Source organism: Mytilus galloprovincialis, chromosome 10 (assembly GCF_965363235.1).
Source record: "Mytilus galloprovincialis chromosome 10, xbMytGall1.hap1.1, whole genome shotgun sequence".
Classification (NCBI taxonomy): Eukaryota; Metazoa; Mollusca; class Bivalvia; order Mytilida; family Mytilidae; genus Mytilus; species Mytilus galloprovincialis.
In genome coordinates this window covers 42,849,926-42,877,350 of record NC_134847.1, presented here as the reverse complement: position 1 = coordinate 42,877,350, position 27,425 = coordinate 42,849,926, and the positions used below count along the sequence as shown (strand labels likewise).

Below are 27,425 nucleotides of genomic sequence, written 5' to 3'. Positions count from 1 at the left end.
AAATAAAGAATCCTAGGTTTTATATAAAGATATTGACTCAAGCATCTCTGTTTTTATTTTATTCATATATCAATCAATTTTCTTTCTACTTAGATTTCACACATATGGGAATACAGAATATATATGATGTCAGTTGATACCCATTACAGTCAAGAAGAGAGAAGACAGTCATGTAAAAACTATATCTCAGGACACTTTGTATAATGTTAAAAATGTAATGAGTATACAGAAAATATTTATAATCTTTGAAACCTTGTATAATAAATCCAATGATTAGTTCCAACAGAAATACAGTGGTCTCTCAAAGGTTTTAAGAAAGAGAGACGAGTGAGTACAGAATACAGTACATACAATCGTGTATCTCTGTCTTTAAATCTGAACGTGGTGGAAAAATTGTGTTACTGTCTTTAATTATTTCGAAGTTCATATCAGTGAGAATATCTTCTGCGTGCTTCTCTAATTTTGAAGATGTTTCTTTGTTATAAGAAATTGGCATTGTGTTTTCGCTAGATACTGCACTCCTAAACTGAAAACAAAGATGTTTCTTATTAACTACATGTGCATAGAAACATATCATATTCATTTCAGCAGTAGAGTGCTATTCATTCTGTAAGCATCGGTCATATTGCGTTATAAGCGTTATAAGCGTTTTGTCTGTTATGGGATGAAATCAGGGTCACGACAGGTGTAAGTAAACTTTTAAAATATCTAAAAAGGCAAAATTTAAAATTATATGAATAAGGAACATTCCTTCCATTCTGATTATTTTTCTATTGGGATACATTTTTTAACATATGTTTTTGTATCTGTACGTCATTTAATCACAAACCTTTAAATATAAGAGATCAACACCAACGTTCACATGATTTGTACGTTCACAATCAGAGCAATGGAAGACAAACGATGTACAATCTAAACAAATTATTCATTCCAGTACATGGCATTCGACAAAAAAAACTGTTATAAAGAAGTATATAAAAGCACGAACCAGCAATAAATACACGATTGGGTTGTTTAACTTAAAGTCTCAATCAAAGCGACTTTGTTTGTTGATATCTTGTTATTTTGGTAAAATACGATATCATATTTTATATAAACTTACAATTTTCTCCAATCCTTTAAATTGCTCTTCCTTACAGAGACCAATTTTTTCGAGAACTTTTGCGTCAACAACACACATTGCATCAACAAGATACGCAACAGCTGCTCGGATGGAACGTCGATCCATGTCATACACCCCAGCATCGCCCTATTAATTGTAGTAATGTGCAAAAATAATATAAGAATAAATATGATCTGCAATTTCAGATGAGTGATTAAACTTTCAGGGATAAGGAAGACAACTGCCTCGGGTCCGTAATATTTTCTATTTGGATGTACATCTACATGCCAATAATGTGTGCACATGTAAAAATAACATACGTGTCTTTTCTGCGTGTTTTCAATTATGATAGGCCTCGACCAATACTTGAATATATCAAACACTTGTATTCATTGTAAAGTATTTTAGATTTTGCTGATGTATTTTGTAGCTAAAAGTATATCCATACAAACGACAAAAGACTCAACAAATTGAAGTAGCATTTATAAAAGAAAACAACCTTGAAACCTTCTTGGCTCTGCAATTCCTTAAAGAGTGAGAACTGATGCTAGATGGACAGTCATAGAGCAAAAAATAAAAATGACAACGACGTGGTTAAAAAACGCAAAAAGGAAAGCCCAACAATAGAACCCAAGACACAGAATAGAAAACTATAGAATAAAAACACGAACCCTACCAAAAACTGGTGGTGATCTAAGGTGCTTCGGAAAGGGTAAACAGATCCTGCTCCACATGTTGCAACCGTCGTGTTGTTCATATTATATATGTCTATTTCTGAATAAGGAACACCACAGAAAAAAAAAGATAGAATAAATATTTTTTAATTCATCCACAATTCAATTCCAAGCATAAATCATAAAGTTTAAACACTGCAGAATAATTTTCCACAAATTAACATCAATCGTCCCACATACAAGAACTAATAGAACTATAAACAACCTTATTGCACCGCGGTTAAATCATCACGCTGTGATTGGTTAAATGCTGTCACGTTGTGACCCCTATTGATTCGTATGGGGTTGGTAAATTTCAAAGGGGTTTCATGACGTCACGTCTACAGTTTACGGTGACGTCATCTTTTAATATTGGTTTTTTTCATTGTTTTTTTTTCAACAAAACGAAGCAGAAAAATTCCAGTGTGCTATAAATTATTTATACAGTTAACTACTGACCCCCTAGGGACACTAGAGGGTGAATTAAAATCCATAGGATATTATTAACCCTCTATGGATCCGTAGGGGTCAGTAGCGAAATATATAACTTACAATTTTAGATTTTTAAAATCCGTTTAGTCTCAATACAAGGTATGTAGACCCTCTTTATTGGACATCTGATTTCGTTGATGGAGATAAGAAGGACTTATATGTTCAAATTCATTGATATAAGGTAGACACAAAAAACAATTTGTTAATCCTAAATAAAAATTAAATTGATTGCGTCACTGGTCCAACCCGTTAGGAAAGCTATATAAGACAAACCAGTAAAATACTATGTAGCAATTTCGGACTGCATAACCAAATTTGAATAAAGAGAATCAGTCCGCACAAAACATGCCATGTTATTATTTTGAAAGTATGTAAAAGGAGTTATTAAGAAAATTCCTATTTTTTTTTATATTCATTGACAAAGTAGCTTTTCAAATTGAAAAAGGAGAACAATGTATACAAAAGTACACTTCTACGTTTATTCATAGTTTTAACATAGCTAGTTTTATGAATAGAGAACTTGAATGTTACAAACAAAGAATTAATGTTTTAATGGCGGATCTGAAACACATGATTCAATTGCAATTATTATCAATTGGACTCTTATATATATGTAGGACTCTAAAGTGCGATGGTACTCTAAATTGCGATGGTCACGCTAAAGTGCGATGATCTACGCTAAAGTACGATGCTGTATCACGCTAAAGTGCGATGGTTGTTTGTTCGCTAAAGTACGATGGTGTATTACGCTAAAATGCGATGGACCAACAAAGTTTAGAAAACCAACCACGTAATTTCTACTAAAAAGTTAAGTCAAGTGTAAAAAAATCTATATTTCCTGTAAATTATTTTTCGGACATAAAAAATACTTGGATAATTGGTGTAGCTTGCTGTTCACACAGTCTATCACTAATGTGAACACCTCCCCTTAAAGCTGTTATTGAAAATTACAAATACAAATGTACAAACAAAATCGATCATTGTCGGCATACGTAAAATTTATTTGTCTCCGAGCTTTCTCCATTTTGGTATCGAGTACAAATACTTGTTATAGTAGGCCTTACTTGTTATATTTCCTACAATGTACAAATAAAGGTTTAGCCGACAATTTACAATTTACCCATGAAAACATGAACCTTTATTTTACCGCCGTTACTTTTCAATAAAATTGGCAATATTTTAACGTGAACCGCAAAGTAAGCTGCAACATTTATAATGATTAATATGTATCCGTTCTCTTCAAACAGAAGCAGAATACATACGTATTTTGTATCTATAGTAAAATGGTGGACTGCAGGGCACAAATACTTCTTCCAGCACCCGAAAAAAAACATATTTGCTTCAGCAGACAAAGTCCGATTTGGTTTAAAATAAGTAAGTCATAAACATTTGGTTTACAAGATGTTGATCAAATATTCTTTAAATTTTTCTAACGGCATGCACCTTGTTGGTTTGTATAAAAGACTGAAAACGTCATAATCCAACTGCGTTTCTGACGTCTATACTTTCGCGGACCATCGCATTTTAGAGTCCTACATATATTCTACCCATTAACAGACATGGCATACAGAAATGTAAAAAAATGAGGAGATTAAAAGGTGAACAATCTTATAAAGACGCGTTTTGTAGGCAAACTATTAAGATCACGTTCAATATACCAAGGGTACAACAGTTCGAGTCTCATCTGTAGAGTTTATTCGGTCGTTAAAGATTACTTCAATTCTACAAAAATAAGACGAAATTACATGTTGTATGAAACTTTTCAACTTTGAATAGCTGAATGTCTAAAGTAAAATTGTGATTTGTGTTTTTTCATCTTAAACTGAATACTTCGGAATGCAAATTGAAAGTTTACCTCTTGTTTGATACCTGCAACGGAAGTTATCATCGAAATGGCGTTACTATTGACTATTTTTTTATTTGGTTTTTCTGGCATGTTGTCACTTACTGCTTGTTCCAGCTGTTAAATATACAACATTATGCTTTAATAGATAAGATGACACATAATAGCATAAGCATAAGATAGCTGTTTAAACCTTAGATAAATCTAAGTCCATATATATCTCGTTCAATATTACGCAACAAGATTTCATTCTTTTTATAAATCAAGGGGTTTTGAATAAAACTATGTCTATGTTGGCGTTAATTAAAAACTTGAAAATATTTTTCATAGATAGGGAAACAATTGTTGGTTATAACATTTTGTTAAACTTAGACTTGAGCTGTTAAGACTAATTGAGTTTTATTGCTTTTTTTAAACTAATTTACGATAACAAAGACCTTTGTGGTGTATATATATCGTCGTTGCAGTACGAATTCAGAAGGATCCAATATTCTACTGCTTCAAATTAAAATTTCAGTATCTACTAATAGACATTTGTCACCTGAATTATTATGATTAAAATCCATTACAAATCTAAAGGATTTTGTCTTCTCGTAGAAACTGATATATACCGATCTATACTTGAAGGGTTCTACAGTGTATGAAACATATTTCTAATTGGACTCAAAATGTTACATAAACTTTATTTAGTCCGAATTAGCATTGGATTAATGTGTTATCCATTATTTTTGCTGATAAAAGTAGAAAAAACAAAGTTCCACTATCGATACCTTTTTGCAAACACAATCTTGAAAAAAACATTAACTTCTGCAAAATTCGAATAAAATGTTTCAACTATGACGTGTTGCTATACGCACTATCTTGTTTTTTGTCTTTTTAATCAGCAAACGGAAATAATAAAGGCAAAGAAGGAGGTTTTGTAAGAGTCTGACATGAATTATCATTGATATGGTCATATTTATAAGTTTTAACTATTTACAAAATTTTTGAATGTTTGAAGTACTAACGCTGTTTTCACCTCAGTAATAGATTACCTTTTTTAAATGTGCGTATTGTTATGCATTTACTTTTCTACATTGGCTAGAGGTATAGGGGGAGGGTTGAGATCCCATAAACATGTTTAACCCCGCCGCATTTTTGCGCCTGTCCCAAGTCAGGAGCCTCTGGCCTTTGTTAGTCTTGTATTTTTTTAATTTTAGTTTCTTGTGTACAATTTGGAAATAAGTATGGCGGTCATTGTCACTGAACTAGTATATATCTGTTTAGGGGCCAGCTGAAGGACGTCTCCGGGTGCGGGAATTTCTTGGTACATTGAAGACCTGTTAGTGACCTTCTGCTGGTTTTTTTCTATGGTCGGGTTGTTGTCTCTTTGACACATTCCCCATTTCCATTCTCAATTTTTTTACTTAGCTGTATTTGGCAAAACTTTTAGGAATTTTGGTCCTCAATGCTCTTGATTTTCATACTTTATTTGGCCTTTTTAACTTTTTTTTTACATTCGCGCGTCACTGATTAGTCTTTTGTAGACGAAATGCGCGTCTGGCGTAAATACAAATTTAATCCTGGTATCTATGAAGAGTTTCTTTTGGCATAAGCAGTTGAAGTATTAAAATATAAAAAAGAAGATGTGGTATGATTGCCAATGAGACAACTATCCACAAAAAACCAAAATGACACAGATGTAAAAAAATGAACGAAAAACAAATATCTAACACATAAACAAACGACAACCACTGAATTACAGGCTCCTGACTTGGGACAGGCACATACATAAATAATGTGGCGGGGTAAAAACAAATTGATTTTAAAACATTATTATGTAATTCCAAAGATTTCACAGTAAGCAGCTTCAAATATTGTAAGATAAATTTTCACTTCTGTTCTCGTTTATAAACAACATATTTATCTAATTTATAAAAAAATCCATTATCCATGTGCTCCTTACAACAAATCATAGTATTTACCTATTTGCGTTATTTTATTTAACGCCATTTTGTCAATAGTTAAAGTTGTCTTTCTGGTATGGTTTACTAATTGACTTTTTTTTCTCTAGTCATTTTGGGTCCCTTTATAGCTTGCTGTTGTATGTGTACCAAGGCTTCGTGTTGACTGCCATTCTTTAGAGTTAAGTATGACGTTCATTATCACTGAACTAGTATAGATATTTGTTAAAAGGCCAGCTGAAGCAGTCCTCCGGGTACAGGAGTTTTTCGCTGCATTGTAGACCTATTTGTGGAGTTCGCCTTATCTCTGCTCTTTGGTCGGTTTATTGTCTCTTTGACAGATTCCCCACTTCAATTCTCAATTTTATTTGACCTTTGTATTACTTGTTTCAACTTTTCGAACATTTTGACGTGGATGGATAGTTGTCTCATTGACATTAATACCACATTTAATTATTTCTATATATGCATTGAATATTTTTCGACAATAGGCCTCAGTGTAGTAAAATTATTAAATTTTCTTTTCGTTATATTTTTTTTCAGGATTAAATAAATAATTTTTCAATATAGTTTTTATTGGTTTTTTTTGTAGTCATGCATTGTAAGCAGAATTCGTCAAATACAAATTCTCGATACTTAATTTTTTGTAGAAGGTTCTAGAAATCTGATTTGTTCTGAATCTTTATAACTATACATGTAAATCAGAATTCCAAGTTCTTCTGGTAGGATTCTGAATGTCCTAAATCCATGTCTGCACTGTACCAATATGCTATCGAGACATTGTTCCAATTATAATATTAAACTCAAATTATCAAATGTCAAATGTCAATAGCATATCGTTAACAAACGTAAAACAAAGAAAAAAGTGTCTTTACATTTGTGAAAGTATTTAGTAAATAAATTATTAATCATTTGCTATAGATACTGATTGGAAATGACAAATCTGTTTCTGCTAGCCTTTCTATAAACTTTCTGAAACTTTCCCTACATCGAAATGACCAACTGAGAGTAATAAGATTCCACTATTTTAGTCATCGATTTTTCTAATAGCACTACATTTTTACATCAAATTTCTCAACCACACTTAGTCTAGTTTTAACATGAAGTTTTAACCGTTCTGTTGATTTGTTTTTCCGTCTCAATATTGTTTTCCAAAAGCTAACACACATTTTGTTTTTGGACTTGAAATAGGTTTATGGGTTACATATTACAGTAGATATCTTTTCATGTGTGAAGTTCAGTATTAAATTTGATATAGTGTCTATTAATTGCAACGTAATATGAACACACAAGTTCAAACCCTTTCCAGAAGTCTTGCCAGCAAACAAAACATATACAAATATTGTTTGTACTTCATATGCATTAATCATGATAATGACTTTTTAGTGTTTACATAAAGAACACAAAATTCCAAGTAAATTTTGGAAGCCCACTTATACCCAAACAATCAACATATGGTGTTTCTAATATACATGGAAGCAAATTAAATGTTTGATAATGATATACATCAGAAATGGAAAATTTTATTTGAGAACACAATAGAATTCTAACATAATGCTTTACATTACCAGTTTCGAAAGTATGACAACGTCTGTATGACAAGCCATGAGTTTCAGTAAGGATGCTTTCAACGATTGACGATCCGTCTTATCGAGATCACGCAATGGTTGTAGTTGGTCCTCTAAGTGTTGAAATACAGACGTCTCTCCTTTCTCAGGTTGACTGATAGAAGACCCATCAACTGCTATAAAACACATGGTTTTTTTTTGGTATGCATTATAATTAAAATGTCGTTTTGTCAGAGAACTATGTACGTGTTTCGATTGTTATTACAATTTACCCATTATCTTTTCTTTGTATGGAATATTACCGAATGAAATCTTAAACAAATGTGTAATAACAATGAACAATATGACGAGTTCGACTTAAGGGGTGCCACCTGTATAGCTGGATCTGACTTACCTAAGCAGCTGAGTTCACCCTAGCAGATTTATAATTTGTATGTATCCAATTGAAGGATTTTCTAAAAAAATATTTTTTACTTATGCTGGTTTTTTTTATGCCGTTCAAAATTATTTTAGGTATTCCTTATTATTCTGTGGTTACCATGTCGAAATGTACTATAATTATATTTTTTATTTTTGTTTTTCTTTCTGTCCTGAGTGTTCTTTTTAGGTTTTCATATTAGCGATATATTTAACATTGCCATGAAGTGCGAGGTGTGGCTATCAACAAACAACAAGATTCAACCAACAAATACTTTCGTAAAATATCCTGTTAATTAATAGGTCGTTTCCATGTATTTTGCATTGTCGTCTGATTTTGTTGCATAAATTGTTTCCTCGGTTTTAGTTTGTAACCCGAAATTTTTTTCTCTCAATCGATCTATGAACATTGATATACAAGTGTTGCCTTTATTGAACTCTTTAAAAAAAAATTGGTTCTTTAAAAGAATTTATTGAAAATTGTAAATAATGTGTGGTCCATAGTTAACATCCCTGGCTTTATCATTGACCATGTATACATACATTACGTTACGTTACGTTGATTGAAATCTGAAATGAATCTATGTTAACATAGGCATACGAGAAATGTGTGAAATAAACACACCGTAAGAAAAAATAACAGGAACATCAAGGTCGAAACAACATTTTGGAACGAAAACTCTTTTGCAAGCCGAAAATTCTTGTTTGAAGTTACCCATGTGATACTTCAATACCTAAATCTAAATCATCAATAAATTCACTTATTTAATCAGATCACAGTTATAAACACTGCTACACATATGACGGAAAGTCTTATTCAGCGATCTGTATTTCAAGTCCAATATCGTTACTCATAACTTGTCACCGTGTATGTTCCTTGACCATTCAAAATGTATATGACAAATGATCCCAGCTTACCCGCGAAAATTGAAAAGAACGCTCTATAATAAAAAAATGAGATAACTGTTAACAAGAGACAAAATGACACAGAAATTAACAATTACATGTCATCGTACGGCTTTCAACAATGAGCAAAGACCATACCGTATAGTCAAGTTTAAAAGGCCGCAAATGACAAATGTAAAACATTTCAAGTGAGAAACTAACGGCTTAATTTATGTTCAAACAATGAATAAAAAAAAGGTTACACATTAACAAATGACAACCACTGAATTACAGGCTCCTGACAGAATGTGGCGGGGTTAAATATGTTAGCGGTATCCAAATCCTCCGCTTACCTGTGACAGTGGTGTAACAGTACAACGATAGAACAATAGAACGAACTATAAAATCAGTTTAAAAAGGCTTAACTCATCGGATGGATACAAATAGAAACACATCAAATAAAAACACCGAGTGAACGTGGCCGTGTACTTGTAAATCCCACTTGTCCACTTAGACTGAAGCGTTCTGAAAAGAGATTGTATGCTTTTATGTTGATCTTTTTTATCTCCAAACTATTATCATTTTTTTATAGATTGGTGAGGATTTAGACCAACACATATTGTATGTATTTTAGCTGGTATCAAATACGATTTACTGACCTCTAAATATTCATTTTTGTTATGTTTAGTTAATAATATAATTACGTAAACAATTCATCTCTTTAATCTTATATTTATTACCATCCATTTGCGATTGTTTAAAACCTCCTGTTAATTGCGAAAACATCATCGGTTCAATCTTTCCTTCTGTGTCATTTTCATTGTTGGTTGTAATTTTTAATTCCCAGATTTTGTATGCCAGTGTTGTGTCTTTCTTCAGTAGGATTTCGTTCTCTTTGACATTATGGATTTTGGCATTTACTTCGATTCCATACTACGTGAAAATATAGAATTTCCCGAAATTCAGATAAAAAAGGATAATGAACACTGTTATGTTTTCGTTGTTTTGATAAAGTCAACTGTTCATTTTAAATTGATGTTACGGACTATCTTTCGAAACAGTTGAACACTTTTGAAATTTAAAAAGGCCAAGTTCTGAAATGTCATTTCAAAGTTTGTAACTTGTGAAATAATCAAGTTATTCGATATTTTGGTGAATATTTATCAGAAAAATTTAAATTCCATGCTAAACGTTGCACTTTCTTAATAAAGCTGTTTCGCAAACCACGCTCTTTTAGGGAGGCAAAATATTCATAGGTAATTTAATTTTTTGAACATACTGGATCCATGATATGATCTCTATGTTTATAGAGACATAACTTAGGACTGTGACCAGTATAAAAACATACCATTAAGTATGCAAAAAGTAAAAGTAGGGGTAGTACATTATTTTAGTATAAGTTTTTAATCTACAAGTTCGGAGCATATACATGTTAAAGATATGCCGCACAGCCCTATGTTTTGATATTTGAATAAAAATAGCAGTGCATATCAACTTTCCATTGTAGGATATAATTTTTAACGAAAATTCAAAGTAAAAGTTCCACAGTTTTAGCCACAAAGGAATTTCCAATGGCAAATTGAATTGTATATATTTACAGGAATGAAACCTATATTGGGTTAGAAAAGAAAACATACAAACTTTCACAACATCTGGGTAATCTCAGAGATTTCAATGAAATTAGTTCAAATATGAAGTTTTATAAATTTATCATGAAGATTGAGAAAATCCTTAACTATGATGACTTAGCATACAATCCGGGTATAGGGTATATAAAAAAGAAGATGTGGTATGATTGCCAATGAGACAACTATTCACAAAAGACCAAAATGACACAGACATTAACAACTATAGGTCACCGTACGGCCTTCAACAATGGACAAAGCCCATTCTTCATAGTCAGATATAATAGGCCCCGATAAGACAATGTAAAACAATTCAAACGAGAAAACTAACGACCTTATTTATGTAAAAAATGAACGAAAAACAAATATGTAACACATAAACAAACGACAACCACTGAATTACAGGCTCCTGACTTGGGACAGGCACATACATAAATAATGTGGCGGGGTTAAACATGTTAGCGGGATCCCAACCCTCCCCTGAACCTTGGACAGTGGTATAACAGTACAACATAAGAACGAACTATAAAAATCAGTTGAAAAAAGCTTAACTCATCAGATGGACAAAAATACAAGTGGACGTGGCCGGGTACTTATACTTCCCGACACAAAAAGACGCAATGAACAGATCTGAGAGTACTCACAGTTATCTTACAGCTAGTTCAAAGCCACTAATAACTAATAAAAAAATCATGCATCTAAGACTAAACATGTTAGCGGGATCCCAACCATGTTAGCGGGATCCCAACCCTCTCCCTAACCTGGGACAGTGGAATAATAAAATTGAGAATGGAAATGTGGAATGTGCCAAAAAGACAACAACCCGACCATAGAAAAAAACAACAGCAGAAGGTCACCAACAGGTCTTCCATGTAGCGAGAAATTCCCGCACCCGGAGGCGTCCTTCAACTGGTATGCATGGTTTCCCTAAAGCCCTCAATGAAAAATAAGATCATACAATATGCATATTTATAATTTAATTTAATTTGATAAAAAAAAAAAGTGCTTTTATTTACTATTCGAAGTCATTGAAACTCATCGATCCTCCCTGAATATTATTGGTGGGGAGTTTTTGCCCTGTCAAAAAACCCAAAGTTAGCTGTAACACCTACATGTGGTTTTGTAGTAACCATGACATAAAACATACTAGCTAGAAATAAAAAAAATACCTCAATAAAACTTACAACAGCGTGTTCTATCATAAATATCTACGAAATATTCAATTTTGTTAAAAACAAAAGATTAATTAGGAAGTTTTAGGCCAAAGGGGCAAAACACCCAGAGAAGGATGACTACCCCTGGGTTATAAAACAGATAATTTAATTTGTAAATGCTATGATTTGATTACTTTAACGGTCTTTTGTATAGAAAACAATAACTGTGGTGTGAAGTTATGCAACTATCAGATAATAACAGTTAATTCATATACTGGTATCTTCCTACATACAGCTTTTGCAAATATGGCTTTGTTTAAAAACCTTAAGTTAATATATATTAGCTAAATCATGTTAGATATATGGTTAGAGATGATACTATTGTGACAAAATTCTAAACTGAAAATTTGGAGCAAAAATTGTTAACCTTCATTGACAAAAAGGTGGACAGTAAGATGTGGACTGGGGACCGAGGCAGGATTGGAAAACTTTTATATAATCTTCAATCTTGGAATGATTAGCTATATTATTATAGTATTCCGAAATGCTTTCCCATGAGAGATTGAATGGGGAAAGATAGCCTGGCATACTAAAGGGTTTTTCAATATCTAACCGCTACTTAATGTAGAAAAATCTTTTCTATATGGTAGAACACTCACCGTGGTTTTGCATCTGGCCATATTTTTTAAACTCTATAATTAACATCACCTAAAAATAAGGATGTGCTATTCCTCGTTTGAAGTCAGTTTTTAACATCATGTTCAGCCAACAACATTTTTTTTTGTATTTATGGAAGAATTTATAAAAGGTCTAAGGTAAATTGCTGTTACAAAATTATTGACTATATTTCCCTACTACTCTCAATGAAATCAACGACGTCATTACAGATACGGACATAACAAAGGCGTCGGAATAAACACCTAAGTATTGTGCAATATGAACATCACAGTTAAAAAAGGAAGAATAAAATGGGGAAAAAGAAAAATCGTTCCTTTGATTTATTAAAAGTAAGATGTTCGAGTTACTTATTGACAGAATATTAGATAATTCTTGATTATCAGGTTATCGAAAGGTACTTTTCTTACGAATAATCATTTGAATGTATTAATTGAATTTAGACGAGTCTTTAATGAGTTTGGTCAGTAAATGTTCTGTAAAAAATTTCATTTATTCTGCCAATGAGAAAACTAGCAGGATTATTCAGCTCGTCACGCCTTTAGTAAGTATAGTTGTCTCATTGGCACTCAGATCACATCTTCTGATATCTTCTGATATCTATATCTAGCACATTAAGGGCACACGAAACAGTTACAGGGGAGGTAATGACTTTGCTAACGTCAAATGTTATTTTCGCGACTGTGACATATCGGGAAAAGATGCATTTTTCGACTGATTTTTATCATTTAAACGTATTTAACTTGAAAACGAGTTCATGGACCCCTCTCTTTTTAAATGACATTTGTTCTGATTACGTAGGAAGGATATTTGTATCAGTTTTCAGGAAAACGTAAATAGTGCAATTATTAAAAATTGGATAAATGTACAGGAAAAATTTACGTTTTTTCTACATTCATGAACATTTGATAAAATGAGTTATTTGTAAAAATAAAATGCATAAATTTATAGGCCATTTATATGAAACAGAAATTACAAATAATTTAGCAGAGAACAGCTTGTATTTATATTTTAAAATAAAAAAAGATATGTTTTCCTGTCGAAAGAAAAAATACGTCCACAAATCCTAATTTTGAGTAAATACATGTATCTGAAATTTCGACACGATTTTCCTCAAAAAGTAGCAGGTATATTTTTTTTATTACATATTTGATTTAATCAGGTTAAAAATAGCCTATATGGAAATTTTCATCAAAATTTGAATACGGAATCAAAACTGTATCGATGCCCTTAACATTTCTTATTAGAAAAAAGCTTTAAATGTGTTGCGGCAAACATACTTGAAATCTGATTTACAACCTAAATTTACATTTTCATTGGCTATCACACTACTCGTTTTTTTTTGTTTGTACATTAACAGCTCATTGTCTTGTTGGCAAAACACAAAAGGACACAGGGTCATCCAACTTGATAATCTTATGAAATAAGTAGCATATTATGTTTGTAAATCTAGTAACTATAAAACTGCAAAATGCGTTCTAGGAAACAATATTTAACAAGATCAGGGCATTAGTATAACTGTCACACTTATTTAAAGTAGTATAAAACTGACCGTACGGTTTATCGGCAGAAATGTCCATACTATACAAGAATAGAACTGTAATTCGACCTTGTAATCTTGTTCAAATGTAAAAGAGCAACTCTCGTTAACGTTCCTAGCAGTTTCTGACAAATTTTAATACAGGTTAACACTGATCTTGTTATTTTTTCTGATGATTATTAATCAAACTCGTACGTTAGCATTGATGTTTTTTTTTTAAATAAAACATTTCTTCTGGATTACAATACAATAGAAATGTGTCTTTTTTACAGCATTTCATTTGTATATTTAAATAATTGGAAAACAAAAAAACTTCTTTAATTCTAATGTATCATTATCATGATTATGTGCATACATTTGTTACAGCCTCTTCCGAACTCTTTACGATTAATTTGCATCCCTTTTCATCTTTACACTCGATCTCAGCGTCTTGTGCAGTCTTCCTCACACCTAAAATTACACACAGGACTCTGTTCTCCAGTTTTCGGATTTGTCCTACTAGCGTGTGATTTAGATTTAGTTTCCTTGAAGGAAAGATACATATTCATTATTGAATCTAACCACAGTGCACAATTTCATTTACATTACAAATTATAAAAAATGGAGATTGAAATTGAAATAATGAAACACGTTTGTGGTCGTTGAATATTACAATATGATATTATAATATTAACTAATCGTACAAGCTTATTGACGCATTTCAATTCTTTTGTTTCTTCACATGTTTGGATTTTTATTCTAAAAATTATTTTAGCCAATATTTTCTTATTAATATAAATTGACAAGGATGTATTTTAACGCATTCATATCCTGTCAGAATTGAAACTTTAAATAAAATGTTACGCGTAGATAGGATGCCACGCTATCTGAATGAAATAACCTTGCACCAACTCTTTAAGGTGTAATGCCACCATTGATTTCCCCCTCTTAGTTTTTCTAAAATTTGCACTTCATAAAATTGAGAAGAATTTATCTTTGTTCCAAATAAATAAATACTTGGCATGAGTAAAATTTTATCCTGTCCAGTACTATAGAAAAAATTTCACATAACATTTCATTGCATATAAGAAAATAACCATCACTGGAAGTTACCAATCAAATTTCTTACCTTATTTGACCTGTGTACAAGCTTTAGTAACCATTTATATACCTATATGGAGTTATTTTCCACCAGAACGACAGGTCATTCTTTTTCAGAATCAACCCGGACGATACCATGTTTCAATGATATATGCTCCAAGGCATAAAATAATGACCTGTGTGAGGTCATTATTTTCCTTGATAAACATGCAATCTATGATTTATTTCAAAACTTTATTTGGCTAATAGTTTTTTGTTGCCGATTTGGAAATTTATTTTTTAAAGTTCAATCGATGACAGGTGTAAAAGAAACCGTCATTGTAGTCCCGCATTGTTATTTCAGAGACAAGTAACGTGAAGTTTTGTTAATTTATCGCTACAATGAAGAAACATTATCATATATGTCAGATGAATTTTAATGTAGACTTTCATAAAATAAATCCAGATTTAACATATTCGTGTGTAAGATTTTGAAAATCTTATTGAGTCAAACTGAATAGGATGATCGATTTTTGGTTGCTTGCTTAACGTCCAGTGGCAAATGTTTGCATGTTCAGAACGATACACACTTAATAGGAAATCATACTGTGACCTACATGTATTTATATTCATCTTCATGTCAGTTCTTAACTTTTTAAAATTTATGTATACCTTTTACTCTATCAAATGATCAACTAATAAGATAATCTTATATTCTATTGAATAACATTAACGTAACTCACGAAAGGGTTGGGTGCAGAGGATATATAATTATAATGTGATTATCTTTTAATTAAATGTATTGCTATTCAAAAGACAATCTTGCTGAATTTTTCATTCGATTCAAGTAAAATTGTTAACAATATAACCACTTTTCCGCGATAGAAATAACATAACAAATAGAAAAAAACATACCCCTCCTCTTTTCCATAAGCTAAGTGGTACAATAAAGTACTTACAATGTGTCTTGTATTTGTCATACACCGATATCGGATTGTAACTATACATTTGTGTCTTACTTCATGCAGTTAAAGTAATATTTTTATTGTGTATGGATAATAATTTTAAAAGGGTTTATATCTAGATTATTTAGTGGGTTTTATTTCACATTCTAAATGAGCCACAGGTCATATTAGAGGTAACCGGTGAGATCACGAACCGACGAATAATGACGAACGAACGTATTGGGAGCAGTGATTTTGATATTGAATAAAGCTCATTAAAATCGAATAGTCGACTAAAATACCCCTTGACACCTCAAAAAGTTTCCTTTATTAGAAAAAAATGATAAAATACGAGCTTTCAAGTATAAGGATGGATATATAAGACTATGTATTTTAACTTATATATGGGAAGTGCCTATGTACGGATTAAAAAACGAAACAGTACGTATAAATGTATACCTGTGGTGATCACCTTGTACACTTTTAATAGTCACGTGGAATAATAGCATAATTAAATCATGGTTTCAAATTAAACATTATTTTTTGTGATAATTATCCAAGATTAGATTTTTTTCTTCCTTACGTGGACATTTATTTGTTTTTCTCAAAATTCAGAATCAAAATATATTATTTCCGAAAGAAACAGCATGCCCCGCCCCCTTTTCATGTTTCAATGGTCGGACCGGGGCAAAGTTTTTTTTATTTGTTGCAAGTTTCTTACAAGGGACTATATGGGATTGGCCCTTACAAGAAATTTGCAACAAATAATAAGAAAAATCAGTTGACCCCCTCTCTTTCCCCGTCTTTTTTCTATATATTAATTTATTTTATATCGCCGTTAAATCGGGTATCGATCATGTGTCTTTGAGAAGAGTATAAGGGGGCCGGCCTGACAGATTTGGTCAATCAGATTTTTATTTAAAAAAAAAAATCAACTGCTACACGCAAGATTATGTATTACACCAGGTTTTATTTAGGTGGAAGCCAGCATATTTACTACTTTTTTTTCCTGGCCAATAAATTTATTTACAAAATCTGCCATCTCCGATCCTAGAATCAAAGGGTCGTGCCCTAACCCCCATTTAGTATGCGGTATCGCTGGTATTATTTCAGATATTTGGTCCGGGAAAAAAGAATAGTACGCCTAAAAAAAAGTTGGAATTTATTACGCTGGAATTATACAATTATATCATTATATCTTACTTATTTGATTACTCATCGTTTATTCTGCGAAAGAACAATAGTTTATATGAAGTTTTCTGTTAAGTATTCGGTATTCGTTTTTTCCCCTCATTTTTCCCACAGTACAAAGAGTACAAGGAATTACCCACTTTTTTTGTTATTTAGCTTATTCTAAACAATGATCCGGATTAATACACATTGTCAGTTAATTCGTTCTTAAGCTTTGCATGCATATGCACCAAAGGAGTGGTCACTTCCTATATAAAGGTATATACAGACGTACCCCTAGAATTTTTCAACTTGTCAAATACATGACTGGGTATGAAATTTAAACCTTATTATATGACAAGGCCGGTGATTTCAGGCCTAATATATGACTAGGCGAAAACTATCAGGCAAATCTAAGGGACCAGCCATTTGAATTGAAAATGGGCTGGGGGAAAGGGTATGTTCAATTTTCTCGTCCGCAATTATTTTTGTCTCTTCCATTTCTAGCTAAATTTTTTTCGTTCAGTCTCTTTAAATTTGGAATCAAATTATTTATTTCCGTAATTATTAACACAATGCTGTAAGTGATATGCTATATCTGCAGATAATAAGCCCTTCTTTTAGAAAGAGCTGCATACAGCTCTTCAATTGATGCCATTTTCCATCTTGGGTGACCTATCCTGCCTTTTTATTTCAGCCCCCTACAAATCAAACGGTCGTTCCATACTCTAGGTGCTTGCCAGAATTTTTTTTTTTACAAAACTCAGAATCAAAATATTTTTGTCTAAAAAATATAAGACCCGCCCCCACTCCCCTCCCTAACTCCCACCAGAAACTGCTCCGTGACTGACGACATACAAAATAAAAAGAATAAAACAGACAGTAAGCGTGTAATTAGTACTGCAACCAGAGTTCATTTTTTTAAACTTTAATGTTCCGGAAGAACACATATCTAAATTATATATCGATGCAAGGAGGAATAACGTGTACAATAAGAAAAGTTTGGTCGTAAAATCCAGAGTGGTCCCATTTTTGTGAAATTGAGGTCAAAAGTCAGACCAAAAAATATCAATATTTCAACTACAAGGACAAAGCGGAGAATCCTGATATTTATTCAATAGAATGCTACAAAAAGGTCCAATCATAAGCATATGCCATAAACGATGTTAAATCTATAAATTTGACTTCTTATATTATGAGCTGCCATTACAAAATGGCGTTGATCTGGAACCTTCTGTTTTTCCCCATTTATGGCATAGCAAAAGAAGAAGTGGCCTTGACCTTTTCACATCCATAAACTTTCACATTGCTTATAATTTTTCACTACAGTATATTACAGAATTATTTTCTACCTATTTACGACCAGACGGAAATTAAAATATAAATAGTATTCTATCATTTATAACAATTTATTCAGGAACATTAAACTCGTTAACTTAGGCGTCTTTTTCTATGTCAGTTGCAGTAAGTACTATGTCAATCGATAAAAAATGCACTTATAATCAAAGCGAGATAATGATAAACACTTAGACATTCTAGCTTGAAATTAATGATCCCGCTTCGTGTCATACGGCAGAATACGTGATACGTTCGTGATTCGTACGTGATTCGTGATCTCACCGGTTACCTCTATTAAAACCTGAACGCATTAGAAAGGAATATCCCACTTTAGTGTTGTTGGTAAAATAGGATACTAAATTTTACAAATCTTTATAAAATTACTATTTGTTTTACGGTATATGAGTCAGATAATGCATATTTTAAGGTTTTTCTTGTCGTAGAACACACCTCAGGGTTTCAGGATTGTTCAAAGAAAGACCTTCCTGCGGTCGGTCTTTCATTTGATCAATTCTGACACCCCTCGGTGTGTTCCACGAAAAGAAAAACCTTAAAATATGCATTATCTGTAACGTAACCACAAGTTCACAAAACATTCTATAGAATCCCAAAATAAAATAATGGTGCTTTGAAATACCAAAGACATATGTTTATGAAACAGAAATGTTTTACTGCAATAAAATGTAGGATTAATTACATACAACAGTCAAATATGAGGGACTATTTTTTTCGACCTATTTTCGTATACAACCGGATGTTACGTACCATGATTTGGTGGTATTACACCTGAAGGGGTCCGTACATAATAAAAGATACCGACATTTTCAAGTGTTATTCAACATTTCCTGACCCTCATCCAGTACGGCTTCCACTACAAGATCTACCTATTGTATACACAATAAATTTATTCTCGTCCTCACCCAGCACGGAATATTTGCCACTTGACATAAAACAACCAACAGTGAATTTAACTTTATGTTTTACTTAAATGCAAAGATTGTCTTTGTATTTTGAGAGAGTTACGTTTTTTACTATTGCTCATTAAAAAATAGTCATATATGCTGAACAATTTGGCAATGACAATGTTATTTTTACAAACCTTGCTGTTAGCTCGTTCAAGAAATCATCTTGGGACGGAACTTCTTCCTTTGTATGTGTTTTCAAATTGACGCTGCTAGTGAATTTCGATTTAGCGCTGATAGAAGGCAAGAAGTAACTCAAAATATACTTTGCAAAACTGACACTGGCTGAGTTAACATGTTCAAACGAGAAGGTGCCATCAGGTTTCTCCAAAGGTTTAGAATTGAATTCAGTTTTGTCGGTCAGAAGTTGGCGGAGCTATAAATGAGTGATACGACATATTTTGATAATAAAAGTGACTGACATGTGTAGTGCGAGGCATGTTCAATTTGATGTTTTGTTAAATAGTTGGTTCCAGTTTAAATGGACTTTAAAAATACCTTATGTTTCTTAAGTGATGTTCAGTGTCCAAATATTTGTATTTTCAAATAAATTTGCATATTCAAATAAGTGTGCATATTCAAATAAATTTGCATATTCAAATGAATTTGCATATTGAAATCCCAAGGCAAACTTTGAACAGACAGTAAATTATGACAGACAAATAAATGTGCATATTCAAATAAATTTGCATATTCAAATCCCAAGGCAAACTTTGAACAGACAGTAAATTATGACAGTCAAAGTAAGACCTTGTTGATAAATATTTTGTATCAACTTCACATATAATACACGATGATCTTGAAGCATAGATTCTAGGTTTTGACTGTGTTAATCATCTTTTAACGTTTTAAAGTATTCTTTTAATTCACTTTGTAAATTACTACTTTTACTGTATGACTTAGAATCTATTTTTTGGCGATATCTATTTGACGTCGCTCGGTACTATAACCCTATATGCTAACATTGCCTATGTGAATTTCAAAATTGTTTGTATGCACATTGAACTACAAATTTATGTGACGTATAAAATTTTCTGACGTCAGACACACAAATCAATGAATGTGTTTGTAGATAGATGTGTTAGTGTTCTGTTAAATTGTTCCCTTTAAAATTGTTATACGATGATGACTGATGTACCCATATTTTGACTATTTTATTTATTGTGTCTGTTTAGTTAACGCATCAATGTAAATATAATGGAATTTGATGAGACTGTCATCAAAGTGAGAGGGTTAGCGCTATAAAACCAGATTTAATCCACCATTTTCTACATTTGAAAATGCCTGTACCAAGTCAGGAATATGACAGTTCTTGTCCATTCGTTTTTGATGCGTTTTTTAAAATTATTTTGCCATGTGATTATGGACTTTCCGAATTGATTTTCCTCTAAGTTCAGTATTTTTGTGATTTTACATTTTACTAATAAATCAAGACATTGTGCTATTGTGCAATGGTAAATTTTTGAATTCTTGTATTTCGTGTGTGTTTATGTGTTTTGTATGTATGCTTTTTTGTTTTTCTTGTTGGCATATTTTTGTTTTGTTTTATATTGATAAATATTACAACACAATGTTGTCTGCTATATCCCTATTTTTGACATTTTTACCTATTACATATGTTCGTTTTATTCACACATTGTTGTCAATACAATCGAAATTTTATGGTATTTAATGCAATTGCCATACAAGTGAAAAGTGTACCTAGATATAAAATCATTTTACTCTACAATAGTCTTCATAATAAATTGCCTGTACTAAGTCAAGAATATTACAGTTGTTTTCAATTCGCTTGATGTGTTTCAGCTTTGATTTGCTATTTAATTAAAAACTTTCCGTTTTAAATTTTCCTCACAGTTCGATATTTTTGTTATTTTACTTTTTGACCTATTCATAATGACAGAAACGAAACATAACAACAAAAAAACCCAATGTAAACAAAGCACAAAAGCTATAGACGAATGCGATAATTTCTTCAACTAGCTCCTAGTTTCCTAAATTTTGAAATTAACAAACACAAGTATTGTTATGTAAGTTCCGAATGTCTACAAACTGCTTGGCTGGAAAAATGTTAACAGTAACAATGTTTTCGGACCTGATTCGCATGGCAATCATTTGTGAGTCCTCAGTAATACATTAAGGGCATACGATACAGTTTTGATTCCATATTTGGCAGTTTGCTGACAATTTGCATATAGGCTTTTTTTTTGCCTGATTAAATCAAATATGTAATAAAAAATATACCTTCATGTGCTACTTTTTGAGTAAAATGAGGTCGAAATTTTATATGTTTGCTCAAAATTTGTAGACGCATTTTTTCCTTATGACAGAAATACATAACTTTTTTTGTTTTAAAAGATAAACACAAGCTGTTTTTTTGTCAAATTATTTGTAAAGTCTGTTTTATATAAATGTAGTTTGAATTTGTGCAATTTTGTTTTCTTCAAATAAATGATGTTCATGAATCTCGAAAAAGCATCATTGTGTGCTGTATATTTATCTAATTAATAAAATTGCACTTTTTACGTTTCGTGAAAATTTGCACACATTATTGTCTTATGTAATCAGACCAAATGGCATTTAAAAAAAGAGAGGTCCATGAACTTGTTTTCAAGTTAAATAAGTTTGAATGATAAAAATCAGTCGAAAACTCGATGTTTTCCCAATAAGTCGTAGCTTGACGTCACGAAAATAACAATTTACGTTAGCAATGTCATTACCTCCTCTGTAACTGTATCGTATAACCATGATGGAAATACAATTATAAATCAAAAACAACATATTAACATAATTAAGATGCCGACTATGTTCGATTTTTCTTTTTCTTGGAGGCCATACAGTTGTCTTTAATTGCTTATATCCACTTCATTGAAATATGTACGACGATTGTCTTGTGGCCAATTAGACCAGATCTGTTTTCTTTTTATATTCACAATAAAAAATTCATGCGAATGTCTGACATGTACAAACACTTTTTACATCAATCTTCTTTTCTAGATCTTTTGATTTTTTTGCCATTACATTGCCAACATTTAATGGTAATACTTTTGTCGTTCCTAGTTTGAAAATATTTTGAATTTAGGTACTAGGTTTTATACTTTCAGATTTGGCTTCTGTCATAGCTGAAGAGACATTAGAGTGTGTGTTGTCAACTTCTACCAAAAAAATTGCTCAATCCTTTTCTAGAAGCCTTGTTTTACTTGCATTTAGTTCTAGTTTTTCTCAAACTAAGGAGAGCTGTTTATTTAAGATCATGAACACCAACACAATATACTGGTTTTTTCAACATTGTTTTATAAAAACCCATGAACAGATTCATAGTGTTTTTACAATATAACCCTTATTATCTTCAACATGTTTAGCACACAGAACTTTGATTTAAAATGTGTATCTAGGAGGAACAAAAATTATTTTGGCTTGTTATTTGATGAGATTTTATAAGCATGTATGTTGATTAACAACAGACAGCAGGACATTTCCCAATTAAGGGAAATGTTTTAAGGTTTATACATGTATGTTTATATGCTACTTACTTGAAATGCATGAGTTTCATACACTATTATGTCTTTTGTAATCAAATGTCTTTTATACCATTTTGTTACGACATTCAATGGCTTTATATTATTTGCCTCGTCCGGACTTGGTGATGGAATAAGAGTGTTCTTGCCATATTCCTCGACAAATTTATGACACATTTTCGAAAACATCTTAAAAAAAATATAAGACAGAGATAGAAATTGGAAAAATAAGACGATATGTTGTTTTTTTTCAAAGTTTTTATGGTACACTTGTGAGGAAATATAAAGTTAATATGCCGATTTTTTAAAATATAATTCAGAAATTAAAAGCAACTAATTCCAGAATACAGTCAAACGATTATCAGCAGATTTCACACAATTTAATTGGCGAGTGTTATTTATTACCATTGTTCAGCTATTCCTCTACTGTGCCTCCAAATGTTTTGTTTTTGCGTATGAGTACGCAAAGCGAAACAGCTTTACACTTCAAAGATGACGAAGTCCGAAAATGAAAGACGCGGATGAAAACTTAAAGACAATACCGTGCGTTAGTACACACGACCCGTATTTACAGAACGTGTTCAATACTATTAAATCGAACCTTCCGATTCTACATGAAAGTGAAACCATAAAACAATTTGTAGAAATTTCAAGAAAACTTGATTTGAAGCCGAAGACAGCGAAAAGACTTGACCACTGTTCTACTCGAACCAAAGGTAAGTGGCCTTGAAATGAAATATTTCGGAGATAAAGATGCGGTGTTTGCGGTCAAGATTTAAGTTTTTTAGAAACGGTCAAAATGAAACCATTTAAAAATAGAAGAAAATTTCATGTTGTCGCCAAATTAAATATGACTTGCAAGACAAAATACATTGCGTCACGTGTCCTGCTTGTCACGAACATTATATTGGACAGACCGGGAATAAACTCTGTAAACGGGTTCGCGGTTATAAAGCACAAATAAAACACCCGCAATACAACAATTCGCCAGTTAGAGCCCATCTTGACAATGTGACATTTTTGTTAAAAAAAAACCAATTTGAAATAATGCCTATTTTTAAATGTAGACGGATGAAGCCTATCCAAGGAAATGGAACGTTACTTCATAAAAACGTTCCAATCAAGGTTAAATCCGGAGAACTTTTTAATCTTGAACGATGCTGTAACGTGACAAGCCTCCTGAACGATGTAACCCATAACGACGCTAATTCAGTAATTCCTAAGAGTAAAAATACTACAAGTTTTTGTTTGAAACATCGGTAAACAACTGTTTCTTTTATATATACAAAACAGCTGCCGGCTGAAGTTTAGAAATTGAAGTATCGTGTATTAAAGGGTTTTGTTTGTGTACTATTGTTGTTTTTGGGTGTTTGTCTTGTTTGACCGTGACTTTTTCAGTTTATTTTCGACCTATATGTTATGAATGTATCTAGGGTATATTTTGTCTCTCTCATATATGTGCACACATTGTATATTGAAACAAAAAAAGCTAAAACCAAAACAAGGGATTGTACACTCTAAAATTAGATATTCGTATATATTAAAAAATAACAGGTGGTAGGATTGCAAATGAGTCGACTCTAAACATGAGACCAAATGACACATAATGAGGATTCAGGCTTTATTCATAAATTACAAAGACATTTACAGAAGCAAGTTTATTTTCCATTAGCAGTGCGATATAAATGAGAACCTTAGTTCAGATATCAAATCAATTATACTGCCCAGACCGTAAGCCATAACTATCACAACAGTCAGAAACATTCCACAGACTACAATCATGTGATTATTGCAAGTGTGTATTGTCGATCAGAGATGGCCTTTTTTCCTGACTTTTGTTTAGGGATATGAATAGCTGCAAATAGCAGGAAAAGTCATTCCTTTCTTGACAGGGTTCATTTGACATTTGTTCCGTAGGCGCCCCGATGTTACAGTTTTGCTATGTCGCTCATTTATAGATTGATATGACCGAAGTGTACTTTGCAATGACGACATGTTTTAAAACGTTGGAAGCTTAACATTAATAATCGCAATATTATTACAGGATTCGTACAAAGAAAAGAAATCTTATCTTGTGTCACTAAACTTGGGATTGAATTACCGCAACGTTCTCCATTTTGAAACGAATTAAAGGCGGTTCTATCATTATTTATTTTTTAAAGTTGTTAGTCTATTTTGCAATGCTTTATATTCTTGTGTATTCAATCATTTTATTTCATAGACATCGTCGTTACTTTGTTTAAACTCAATTATAAAAAGAATAAGTTTTGCATGAACCCGATTCAACGTATATGGCCTAAACGCAAATTTCAACTTTCAATATTGTATTAAATTAAGTCCCCCCCTTATTGTACAGTCGCATACGTTCACTGAAAAACTCATTTAATTATTGAAAATTATCTTAAAGTTTTCAATCATTCTAATGCCAAACAAGAATGTGTCCCCAGTACACGGATGCCCCATCTGGACTATCATTTTCTATGTTCAGTGGATCGTGAAAATGGAGGAAAATCACTTATTTGGCATTAAAATTAGAAAGATTATAGCATAGGGAACATATTTAATAAGTGCCAAGTTGATTGGACTTCAACTTCATCAAAAACTACCTCGACCAAAAACTTTAACCTGAAGCGGGACAGACGGACGAACAGACGAACGAACGAATGGTCGAACGAACGAACGGACGATCGAACGAACAGACGGACGAACGCACGAACGAACGAACGGACGAACGGACGGACGAACGAACGGACGAACGAACGAACGAACGGACGAACGGACCAACAGACGGATGGACGCACAGACCAGTAAACATAATGCCCATAAATGGGGCATAAGAAGAATTGAAATTGAACTGAATTATAAAAGAAGTCCGATTCCAATGACAGGTAGGTAACAAAATAAACTAAGCAAAATGACAATGATATATAGATCAACAAATGAATACTAACAGTTACTTGAATCTCACTTCCGGATCTCAATTGAACAGACTGAAAGATCATGTCTTCGTATGTCTAAATTTATATAAGTCTAATACATTATCCGTACGTCTATATCTATTTTACCTAGTTCGTATGCGTTTCTGTCGTTGCATTTATGGGAAATATCAATAACGTATATCATTATGTGCTTAATGTAGATATTTGCCAAATAAAATGTTGATATGTATGTGAAAAATGCATTTCAGTTTAGTTATAAATGTGATAAATACCAAGTCAGGAATATGACAGTTGCTATCTATCCGTTTGATGTGTTTGAGCTTTTAATTTAGGACTTTCCGTTTTAGAATTTCCACGGAGTTCAGTTTATTTGGGATTTTATTCTTTCAGTATCTAAGCACACTTAACGCGTATTTCTTGATTGTACAATGTTTACTTCATGTGATACACGTTAAAGAATACTCTGATTATCACATAATAATATAGGATTTTTTCCGTGTTGATATTCATAGATACATCATGCAGGAACCTTTATTAAGAGACAGCAAAGCAATAACAGAAACACAAACAAGATAAGTGCATGCAATATTTGCATGGCAGTTTACAATTAATTCATGACAGGATGTCAAATACCTGAACCTCAATCATAAATAAAAGCATTGCATCTTCTTTTACGCAATAGTTGCACGTTGATGTATCAATTTCTAAATGTTACTTAAGGAAAGACTGTGATATCAATTTAAGTCTAGGAAGAAATAAAATGAAAAATGTTGTGAACACTAAATAACCCTCGTTAAAAGTGTGCACCAAATTTTAAAGGTTATTTCGAAAAGACAAAAAAATATTAGTCATTCCTTATAATGTAATTCTAAATTCCGTTTGTAGGTAGTCAATTAAAAAAGTCTGTGACGTCACGGTCACATGAAAGATTATGCAACCGTAGCTTTAATACATCGACATTAAACAATTATGTTACTTTAAAATTTAAAGACAAATATACCACGTACGATAAATAGTTAAACATGAATATTAATTATGTATTTTTGGAGACATAATATGAAAATATTGTCTAGGAGCTCGAATTTAATGGATTATAATCACATTACTTGGTGTGAAACCAGGATCAAAACAGTTATATTTTGATGTCTGAAGATAAATGAACGTTCCCTTATGACATTTGCACAGCGAAATACTACTGTTGATTTTATAAGTCATCTACCAGCAGCTAATAATAAAATATTTCATATCTATCTGATTTCAGAACTTTCCAGGAAGTACAAATAAAACGTGGTCATAATGAAAAAGAGATTCATTGAGCATTTTGAGTTATCTATCACGTAGCATGTGTAAACAATAAAAATAAGTCCTTCATGAATTTAACCATCACATTTTGGTTTTAAAAACGCTTTTTAATCTCTACATAAACATTTGCGATTGTCTACTAAACTTGCATGCTTTTTTATGTTTAGAATTTAAAGGTTTATTCAACATGCTCATCCGGTTGTCCTTAGAAACAAAAAATAGGTATAACATTACTTGTA

General features: G+C 32.1%; 1 long non-coding RNA gene across 1 annotated transcript; it reads right to left on the bottom strand.

Moving 5' to 3' along the window:
• Window positions 1-45: 45 nt before the first annotated feature.
• Window positions 46-23,236, bottom strand: LOC143049176 (uncharacterized). Its single transcript, XR_012970105.1, has 8 exons — window positions 22,961-23,236; window positions 19,568-19,806; window positions 14,313-14,481; window positions 9,704-9,896; window positions 7,662-7,837; window positions 4,163-4,267; window positions 1,103-1,249; window positions 46-526 (listed from the first exon to the last, which is right to left on the bottom strand). It is a non-coding gene; the product is annotated as an uncharacterized LOC143049176 (long non-coding RNA).
• Between the last annotated feature and the right edge of the window lie 4,189 nt (window positions 23,237-27,425).